Raw genomic sequence first — 11,469 nt, forward strand, 5'->3', positions numbered from 1 at the left:
GACACGCAACCGGGGCCCTCTTTAAAGGCTTGGAGACACACAACCGGGGCCCTCTGGAAGGGCTTGGAGACACGCAACCGGGGCCCTCTGGAAGGGCTTGGAGACACGCAACCGGGGCCCTCTGAAAGGGCTTGGAGACACGCAACCGGGGCCCTCTGGAAGGGCTTGGAGACACGCAACCGGGGCCCTCTGGAAGGGCTTGGAGACACGCAACCGGGGCCCTCTGGAAGGGCTTGGAGACACGCAACCGGGGCCCTCTGGAAGGGCTTGGAGACACGCAACCGGGGCCCTCTGGAAAGGCTTGGAGACACGCAACCGGGGCCCTCTGGAAAGGCTTGAAGACACGCAACCGGGGCCCTCTGGAAGGGCTTGGAGACATGCAACCGGGGCCCTCTGGAAGGGCTTGGAGACACGCAACCGGGGGCCCTCTGGAAGGGCTTGGAGACAGGCACTCGTGCCCTATGGCGGGCTTGGAGACAGGCACTCGGGCCCTCTGGCGGGCTTGGAGACAGGCACCCGGGCCCCTCTGGCGGGCTTGGAGACAGGTGGTATCATTGAAAGTAAAAAAATCCTAAAGTTTGGGTTGTCCCCATAAAAGAAATAAACGGGAAATATTACAGTAGGGACACTAGTTCTGGTGACCTGGCAGTCCCCAGGGAAACCCCTCAATCTGCAGGGATTTCTTCTCACTAAGTTTGGCTACGGGACAGGAAGTTTAGGAAAATCTTGGCAAATGGACAGATGGCAAATAAATATCTGACTGAGGTTATAAACCCCCCCTTACTCTATACATAAAGAAAGTTTTGCTTGTAGTTCTACTTTAATTGGCTTTTTCCAGGAAGAGCACTTCCTTTTATCAGGAGAGTTCTATTTGCTTTAACCTTAATAACAAAGGGAAACAAATACAATCCCATATTAAGTGGGCTCCAGCAAGACAAGAATTGACTCACACCCGCCATGTGACCACCCAAGCTCCCAATGCAAGGTCAAACAACCGCAAATAGAGGAGAGAAGAAGGAGCTCCGAAAACCTTCACCAATGCAGAGCAGCCCCCCAGCTGTAGCACACTTCAGCAGCAGGCTTCCATCACCCCGACACCTAAAGAAGAAAGCACAATAAACCACACACAAAAAATACCAATAGTAAGGACCACTGTACCCCCCTTACCTGGGCCTGGCTAGTGCATGAGATGAGGCACCTGATTCTGCCGCAGCAGTCAGTTTCTGCTTTCTCCATGCTGCACAGTGCAGCGGAATACTGAGAATGTGAAGTGGCCAGGACCCGGCAAGCTTCCACTACCACAGCGGCTTCCCTGCACTGCAGGAATCACCTTGTAAGTCCTGGGGTGCATGAAATGCCCATATAACTCCGAACAGCGTAGAGCACACAGGCACAGACAACCACGCTGGCCACTGCTCCCCTTGGCTGGTGGAGAAAAAAAAAGGCACTGCAACACCCCCATCATCTGACAGGAGGGAGGGTGCAGAGATGGTCAGAAAAAACCCTGGGTAAGGCCACCACCCCCCCCTCCAGTGAGAGCATAGCCCCCACTACAAAAGTTGCCTGTAGTGCCTCCATAGTGGAGGAAACACCATAACCGAGGGCATGGTGGAAGAGTGGAAGACGTAGAACTTCAAGGCTTGCTGTGGTGTTTCCTGGGAATTTGTGTGCAGCAACTCTCTCTCCAGGTGCAGTACTGATAGACGAATGGGGAAGTGTAAAAGGTTAATGATACCCGATGCTGGATGAAAACAAAGAGCTCAATGCCAATATTTGTTCAATGCTTCTCAAGTCCATGCACACACACCTTCCAGCCATGGTCGATGGATGAACTGCAGAAACCTATTAAAGAGCTGAATGGAAGAAGAGACAACATGAACCAGAAGCTTGAATCCGATAGACCCCCAGCTTTTTAAGAGCATTATTTAAGGCAGTGGTGGTCAACCTTCTTGACACAGGGGGCTTCAAGTGCACACCCACACCACAGGCAACCGGGCAGTCTGGAAGGGCATGGAAACGGGCAGCCGGGCAGTCTGGAAGGGCTGACACGGGCAGCCGGGCAGTCTGGAAGGGCTGACACGGGCAGCCGGGCAGTCTGGAAGGGCTGACACGGGCAGCCGGGCAGTCTGGAAGGGCTGACACGGGCAGCCGGGCAGTCTGGAAGGGCTGACACGGGCAGCCGGGCAGTCTGGAAGGGCTGACACGGGCAGCCGGGCAGTCTGGAAGGGCTGACACGGGCAGCCGGGCAGTCTGGAAGGGCTGACACGGGCAGCCGGGCAGTCTGGAAGGGCTGACACGGGCAGCCGGGCAGTCTGGAAGGGCTGACACGGGCAGCCGGGCACTCTGGAAGGGCTGACACGGGCAGCCGGGCACTCTGGAAGGGCTGACACGGGCAGCCGGGCACTCTGGAAGGGCTGACACGGGCAGCCGGGCACTCTGGAAGGGCTGACACGGGCAGCCGGGCACTCTGGAAGGGCTGACACGGGCAGCCGGGCACTCTGGAAGGGCTGACACGGGCAGCCGGGCACTCTGGAAGGGCTGACACGGGCAGCCGGGCACTCTGGAAGGGCTGACACGGGCAGCCGGGCACTCTGGAAGGGCTGACACGGGCAGCCGGGCACTCTGGAAGGGCTGACACGGGCAGCCGGGCACTCTGGAAGGGCTGACACGGGCAGCCGGGCACTCTGGAAGGGCTGACACGGGCAGCCGGGCACTCTGGAAGGGCTGACACGGGCAGCCGGGCACTCTGGAAGGGCTGACACGGGCAGCCGGGCACTCTGGAAGGGCTGACACGGGCAGCCGGGCACTCTGGAAGGGCTGACACGGGCAGCCGGGCACTCTGGAAGGGCTGACACGGGCAGCCGGGCACTCTGGAAGGGCTGACACGGGCAGCCGGGCACTCTGGAAGGGCTGACACGGGCAGCCGGGCACTCTGGAAGGGCTGACACGGGCAGCCGGGCACTCTGGAAGGGCTGACACGGGCAGCCGGGCACTCTGGAAGGGCTGACACGGGCAGCCGGGCACTCTGGAAGGGCTGACACGGGCAGCCGGGCACTCTGGAAGGGCTGACACGGGCAGCCGGGCACTCTGGAAGGGCTGACACGGGCAGCCGGGCACTCTGGAAGGGCTGGACACGGGCAGCCGGGCACTCTGGAAGGGCTGGACACGGGCAGCCGGGCACTCTGGAAGGGCTGGACACGGGCAGCCGGGCACTCTGGAAGGGCTGGACACGGGCAGCCGGGCACTCTGGAAGGGCTGGACACGGGCAGCCGGGCACTCTGGAAGGGCTGGACACGGGCACCCGGGCACTCTGGAAGGGCTGGACACGGGCACCCGGGCACTCTGGAAGGGCTGGACACGGGCACCCGGGCACTCTGGAAGGGCTGGACACGGGCACCCGGGCACTCTGGAAGGGCTGGACACGGGCACCCGGGCACTCTGGAAGGGCTGGACACGGGCACCCGGGCACTCTGGAAGGGCTGGACACGGGCACCCGGGCACTCTGGAAGGGCTGGACACGGGCACCCGGGCACTCTGGAAGGGCTGGACACGGGCACCCGGGCACTCTGGAAGGGCTGGACACGGGCACCCGGGCACTCTGGAAGGGCTGGACACGGGCACCCGGGCACTCTGGAAGGGCTGGACACGGGCACCCGGGCACTCTGGAAGGGCTGGACACGGGCACCCGGGCACTCTGGAAGGGCTGGACACGGGCACCCGGGCACTCCTGATAGGCTGGACACGGGCACCTGGGCACTCCTGATAGGCTGGACACGGGCACCCGGGCACTCCTGATAGGCTGGACACGGGCATCCCTGATGGGCTTACGCTATACAAAAAGAAGGTTTTGTTTGTAGTTCTACTATAAGTGGCTTTTTTCACTTCCTTTTATCAGGAGAGCTTTATTTGCTTTAACCTTTAACAATAACAAAGGGAAACAAATACAATCCCATTTTAAGTGGGCTCCAGCAACAATTGACCCACACCCGCCATGTGACCACCCAAGCTCCCCATGCAAGGTCAATCAACCGCAAATAGAAGGAGCTCCGACCGCAAATAGAAGGAGCTCCGAGAACTTTCACCAATGCAAAGCTGCCCCCAAGCTGTAGCGCACTTCAGCAGCAGGCTTCCTTTACCCTGACACCTAGAGAGGAAGGCACAATAAACCACACACAAGTAATCCCAATAGTAAGGATAACCAAAATGCACCACTGTGCCCCCCTTACCTGGGCCTGGCTAGTGCATGAGATTAGGCACCTGCTTCTGCTGTAGCAGCCAACAGTTTCTGCTTTTCACGCAACCGGGGCCCTCTGGAAGGGCTTGGAGACACGCAACCGGGGCCCTCTGGAAGGGCTTGGAGACACGCAACCGGGGCCCTCTGGAAGGGCTTGGAGACACGCAACCGGGGCCCTCTGGAAGGGCTTGGAGACACGCAACCGGGGCCCTCTGGAAGGGCTTGGAGACACGCAACCGGGGCCCTCTGGAAGGGCTTGGAGACACGCAACCGGGGCCCTCTGGAAGGGCTTGGAGACACGCAACCGGGGCCCTCTGGAAGGGCTTGGAGACACGCAACCGGGGCCCTCTGGAAGGGCTTGGAGACACGCAACCGGGGCCCTCTGGAAGGGCTTGGAGACACGCAACCGGGGCCCTCTGGAAGGGCTTGGAGACACGCAACCGGGGCCCTCTGGAAGGGCTTGGAGACACGCAACCGGGGCCCTCTGGAAGGGCTTGGAGACACGCAACCGGGGCCCTCTGGAAGGGCTTGGAGACACGCAACAGGGGCCCTCTGGAAGGGCTTGGAGACACGCAGCCGGGGCCCTCTGGAAGGGCTTGGAGACACGCAGCCGGGGCCCTCTGGAAGGGCTTGGAGACACGCAGCCGGGGCCCTCTGGAAGGGCTTGGAGACACGCAACCGGGGCCCTCTGGAAAGGCTTGGAGACACGCAACCGGGGCCCTCTTTAAAGGCTTGGAGACACGCAACCGGGGCCCTCTTTAACGGCTTGGAGACACACAACCGGGGCCCTCTGGAAGGGCTTGGAGACACGCCACGGGGCCCTCTGGAAGGGCTTGGAGACACGCCACGGGGCCCTCTGGAAGGGCTTGGAGACACGCAACCGGGGCCCTCTGGAAGGGCTTGGAGACACGCAACTGGGGCCCTCTGGAAGGGCTTGGAGACACGCAACCAGGGCCCTCTGGAAGGGCTTGGAGACACGCAACCGGGGCCCTCTGGAAGGCCTTGGAGACACGCAACCGGGGCCCTCTGGAAGGGCTTGGAGACACGCAACCGGGGCCCTCTGGAAGGGCTTGGAGACACGCAACCGGGGCCCTCTGGAAGGGCTTGGAGACACGCAACCGGGGCCCTCTGGAAGGGCTTGGAGACACGCAACCGGGGCCCTCTGGAAGGGCTTGGAGACACGCAACCGGGGCCCTCTGGAAGGGCTTGGAGACACGCAACCGGGGCCCTCTGGAAGGGCTTGGAGACACGCAACCGGGGCCCTCTGGAAGGGCTTGGAGACACGCAACCGGGGCCCTCTGGAAGGGCTTGGAGACACGCAACCGGGGCCCTCTGGAAGGGCTTGGAGACACGCAACCGGGGCCCTCTGGAAGGGCTTGGAGACACGCAACCGGGGCCCTCTGGAAGGGCTTGGAGACACGCAACCGGGGGCCCTCTGGAAGGGCTTGGAGACAGGCACTCGTGCCCTATGGCGGGCTTGGAGACAGGCACTCGGGCCCTCTGGCGGGCTTGGAGACAGGCACCCGGGCCCTCTGGCGGGCTTGGAGACAGGCACCCGGGCCCTCTGGCGGGCTTGGAGACAGGTGGTATCATTGAAAGTAAAAAAATCCTAAAGTTTGGGTTGTCCCCATAAAAGAAATAAACGGGAAATATTACAGTAGGGACACTAGTTCTGGTGACCTGGCAGTCCCCAGGGAAACCCCTCAATCTGCAGGGATTTCTTCTCACTAAGTTTGGCTACGGGACAGGAAGTTTAGGAAAATCTTGGCAAATGGACAGATGGCAAATAAATATCTGACTGAGGTTATAAACCCCCCCTTACTCTATACATAAAGAAAGTTTTGCTTGTAGTTCTACTTTAATTGGCTTTTTCCAGGAAGAGCACTTCCTTTTATCAGGAGAGTTCTATTTGCTTTAACCTTAATAACAAAGGGAAACAAATACAATCCCATATTAAGTGGGCTCCAGCAAGACAAGAATTGACTCACACCCGCCATGTGACCACCCAAGCTCCCCATGCAAGGTCAAACAACCGCAAATAGAGGAGAGAAGAAGGAGCTCCGAAAACCTTCACCAATGCAGAGCAGCCCCCCAGCTGTAGCACACTTCAGCAGCAGGCTTCCATCACCCCGACACCTAAAGAAGAAAGCACAATAAACCACACACAAAAAATACCAATAGTAAGGACCACTGTACCCCCCTTACCTGGGCCTGGCTAGTGCATGAGATGAGGCACCTGATTCCGCCGCAGCAGTCAGTTTCTGCTTTCTCCATGCTGCACAGTGCAGCGGAATACTGAGAATGTGAAGTGGCCAGGACCCGGCAAGCTTCCACTACCACAGCGGCTTCCCTGCACTGCAGGAATCACCTTGTAAGTCCTGGGGTGCATGAAATGCCCATATAACTCTGAACAGCGTAGAGCACACAGGCACAGACAACCACGCTGGCCACTGCTCCCCTTGGCTGGTGGAGAAAAAAAAAGGCACTGCAACACCCCCATCATCTGACAGGAGGGAGGGTGCAGAGATGGTCAGAAAAAACCCTGGGTAAGGCCACCACTACCACCCCCCCCTCCAGTGAGAGCATAGCCCCCACTACAAAAGTTGCCTGTAGTGCCTCCATAGTGGAGGAAACACCATAACCGAGGGCATGGTGGAAGAGTGGAAGACGTAGAACTTCAAGGCTTGCTGTGGTGTTTCCTGGGAATTTGTGTGCAGCAACTCTCTCTCCAGGTGCAGTACTGATAGACGAATGGGGAAGTGTAAAAGGTTAATGATACCCGATGCTGGATGAAAACAAAGAGCTCAATGCCAATATTTGTTCAATGCTTCTTAAGTCCATGCACACACACCTTCCAGCCATGGTCCATGGATGAACTGCAGAAACCTATTAAAGAGCTGAATGGAAGAAGAGACAACATGAACCAGAAGCTTGAATCCGATAGACCCCCAGCTTTTTAAGAGCATTATTTAAGGCAGTGGTGGTCAACCTTCTTGACACAGGGGGCTTCAAGTGCACACCCACACCACAGGCAACCGGGCACTGTGGAAGGGCATGGAAACGGGCAGCCGGGCACTGTGGAAGGGCTGACACGGGCAGCCGGGCACTGTGGAAGGGCTGACACGGGCAGCCGGGCACTGTGGAAGGGCTGACACGGGCAGCCGGGCACTGTGGAAGGGCTGACACGGGCAGCCGGGCACTGTGGAAGGGCTGGACACGGGCAGCCGGGCACTGTGGAGGGGCTGGACACGGGCAGCCGGGCACTCTGGAGGGGCTGGACACGGGCAGCCGGGCACTCTGGAAGGGCTGGACACGGGCAGCCGGGCACTCTGGAAGGGCTGGACACGGGCAGCCGGGCACTCTGGAAGGGCTGGACACGGGCAGCCGGGCACTCTGGAAGGGCTGGACACGGGCAGCCGGGCACTCTGGAAGGGCTGGACACGGGCAGCCGGGCACTCTGGAAGGGCTGGACACGGGCAGCCGGGCACTCTGGAAGGGCTGGACACGGGCAGCCGGGCACTCTGGAAGGGCTGGACACGGGCAGCCGGGCACTCTGGAAGGGCTGGACACGGGCAGCCGGGCACTCTGGAAGGGCTGGACACGGGCAGCCGGGCACTCTGGAAGGGCTGGACACGGGCAGCCGGGCACTCTGGAAGGGCTGGACACGGGCAGCCGGGCACTCTGGAAGGGCTGGACACGGGCAGCCGGGCACTCTGGAAGGGCTGGACACGGGCAGCCGGGCACTCTGGAAGGGCTGGACACGGGCAGCCGGGCACTCTGGAAGGGCTGGACACGGGCAGCCGGGCACTCTGGAAGGGCTGGACACGGGCAGCCGGGCACTCTGGAAGGGCTGGACACGGGCAGCCGGGCACTCTGGAAGGGCTGGACACGGGCAGCCGGGCACTCTGGAAGGGCTGGACACGGGCAGCCGGGCACTCTGGAAGGGCTGGACACGGGCAGCCGGGCACTCTGGAAGGGCTGGACACGGGCAGCCGGGCACTCTGGAAGGGCTGGACACGGGCAGCCGGGCACTCTGGAAGGGCTGGACACGGGCAGCCGGGCACTCTGGAAGGGCTGGACACGGGCAGCCGGGCACTCTGGAAGGGCTGGACACGGGCAGCCGGGCACTCTGGAAGGGCTGGACACGGGCAGCCGGGCACTCTGGAAGGGCTGGACACGGGCAGCCGGGCACTCTGGAAGGGCTGGACACGGGCAGCCGGGCACTCTGGAAGGGCTGGACACGGGCAGCCGGGCACTCTGGAAGGGCTGGACACGGGCAGCCGGGCACTCTGGAAGGGCTGGACACGGGCAGCCGGGCACTCTGGAAGGGCTGGACACGGGCAGCCGGGCACTCTGGAAGGGCTGGACACGGGCAGCCGGGCACTCTGGAAGGGCTGGACACGGGCAGCCGGGCACTCTGGAAGGGCTGGACACGGGCAGCCGGGCACTCTGGAAGGGCTGGACACGGGCAGCCGGGCACTCTGGAAGGGCTGGACACGGGCAGCCGGGCACTCTGGAAGGGCTGGACACGGGCAGCCGGGCACTCTGGAAGGGCTGGACACGGGCAGCCGGGCACTCTGGAAGGGCTGGACACGGGCAGCCGGGCACTCTGGAAGGGCTGGACACGGGCAGCCGGGCACTCTGGAAGGGCTGGACACGGGCAGCCGGGCACTCTGGAAGGGCTGGACACGGGCAGCCGGGCACTCTGGAAGGGCTGGACACGGGCAGCCGGGCACTCTGGAAGGGCTGGACACGGGCAGCCGGGCACTCTGGAAGGGCTGGACACGGGCAGCCGGGCACTCTGGAAGGGCTGGACACGGGCAGCCGGGCACTCTGGAAGGGCTGGACACGGGCAGCCGGGCACTCTGGAAGGGCTGGACACGGGCAGCCGGGCACTCTGGAAGGGCTGGACACGGGCAGCCGGGCACTCTGGAAGGGCTGGACACGGGCAGCCGGGCACTCTGGAAGGGCTGGACACGGGCAGCCGGGCACTCTGGAAGGGCTGGACACGGGCAGCCGGGCACTCTGGAAGGGCTGGACACGGGCAGCCGGGCACTCTGGAAGGGCTGGACACGGGCAGCCGGGCACTCTGGAAGGGCTGGACACGGGCAGCCGGGCACTCTGGAAGGGCTGGACACGGGCAGCCGGGCACTCTGGAAGGGCTGGACACGGGCAGCCGGGCACTCTGGAAGGGCTGGACACGGGCAGCCGGGCACTCTGGAAGGGCTGGACACGGGCAGCCGGGCACTCTGGAAGGGCTGGACACGGGCAGCCGGGCACTCTGGAAGGGCTGGACACGGGCAGCCGGGCACTCTGGAAGGGCTGGACACGGGCAGCCGGGCACTCTGGAAGGGCTGGACACGGGCAGCCGGGCACTCTGGAAGGGCTGGACACGGGCAGCCGGGCACTCTGGAAGGGCTGGACACGGGCAGCCGGGCACTCTGGAAGGGCTGGACACGGGCAGCCGGGCACTCTGGAAGGGCTGGACACGGGCAGCCGGGCACTCTGGAAGGGCTGGACACGGGCAGCCGGGCACTCTGGAAGGGCTGGACACGGGCAGCCGGGCACTCTGGAAGGGCTGGACACGGGCAGCCGGGCACTCTGGAAGGGCTGGACACGGGCAGCCGGGCACTCTGGAAGGGCTGGACACGGGCAGCCGGGCACTCTGGAAGGGCTGGACACGGGCAGCCGGGCACTCTGGAAGGGCTGGACACGGGCAGCCGGGCACTCTGGAAGGGCTGGACACGGGCAGCCGGGCACTCTGGAAGGGCTGGACACGGGCAGCCGGGCACTCTGGAAGGGCTGGACACGGGCAGCCGGGCACTCTGGAAGGGCTGGACACGGGCAGCCGGGCACTCTGGAAGGGCTGGACACGGGCAGCCGGGCACTCTGGAAGGGCTGGACACGGGCAGCCGGGCACTCTGGAAGGGCTGGACACGGGCAGCCGGGCACTCTGGAAGGGCTGGACACGGGCAGCCGGGCACTCTGGAAGGGCTGGACACGGGCAGCCGGGCACTCTGGAAGGGCTGGACACGGGCAGCCGGGCACTCTGGAAGGGCTGGACACGGGCAGCCGGGCACTCTGGAAGGGCTGGACACGGGCAGCCGGGCACTCTGGAAGGGCTGGACACGGGCAGCCGGGCACTCTGGAAGGGCTGGACACGGGCAGCCGGGCACTCTGGAAGGGCTGGACACGGGCAGCCGGGCACTCTGGAAGGGCTGGACACGGGCAGCCGGGCACTCTGGAAGGGCTGGACACGGGCAGCCGGGCACTCTGGAAGGGCTGGACACGGGCAGCCGGGCACTCTGGAAGGGCTGGACACGGGCAGCCGGGCACTCTGGAAGGGCTGGACACGGGCAGCCGGGCACTCTGGAAGGGCTGGACACGGGCAGCCGGGCACTCTGGAAGGGCTGGACACGGGCAGCCGGGCACTCTGGAAGGGCTGGACACGGGCAGCCGGGCACTCTGGAAGGGCTGGACACGGGCAGCCGGGCACTCTGGAAGGGCTGGACACGGGCAGCCGGGCACTCTGGAAGGGCTGGACACGGGCAGCCGGGCACTCTGGAAGGGCTGGACACGGGCAGCCGGGCACTCTGGAAGGGCTGGACACGGGCAGCCGGGCACTCTGGAAGGGCTGGACACGGGCAGCCGGGCACTCTGGAAGGGCTGGACACGGGCAGCCGGGCACTCTGGAAGGGCTGGACACGGGCAGCCGGGCACTCTGGAAGGGCTGGACACGGGCAGCCGGGCACTCTGGAAGGGCTGGACACGGGCAGCCGGGCACTCTGGAAGGGCTGGACACGGGCAGCCGGGCACTCTGGAAGGGCTGGACACGGGCAGCCGGGCACTCTGGAAGGGCTGGACACGGGCAGCCGGGCACTCTGGAAGGGCTGGACACGGGCAGCCGGGCACTCTGGAAGGGCTGGACACGGGCAGCCGGGCACTCTGGAAGGGCTGGACACGGGCAGCCGGGCACTCTGGAAGGGCTGGACACGGGCAGCCGGGCACTCTGGAAGGGCTGGACACGGGCAGCCGGGCACTCTGGAAGGGCTGGACACGGGCAGCCGGGCACTCTGGAAGGGCTGGACACGGGCAGCCGGGCACTCTGGAAGGGCTGGACACGGGCAGCCGGGCACTCTGGAAGGGCTGGACACGGGCAGCCGGGCACTCTGGAAGGGCTGGACACGGGCAGCCGGGCACTCTGGAAGGGCTGGACACGGGCAGCCGGGCACTCT

Source organism: Pelophylax lessonae, assembly GCF_965119305.1.
Source record: "Pelophylax lessonae genome assembly, contig: HAP1_SCAFFOLD_373, whole genome shotgun sequence".
NCBI lineage: Eukaryota > Metazoa > Chordata > Amphibia > Anura > Ranidae > Pelophylax > Pelophylax lessonae.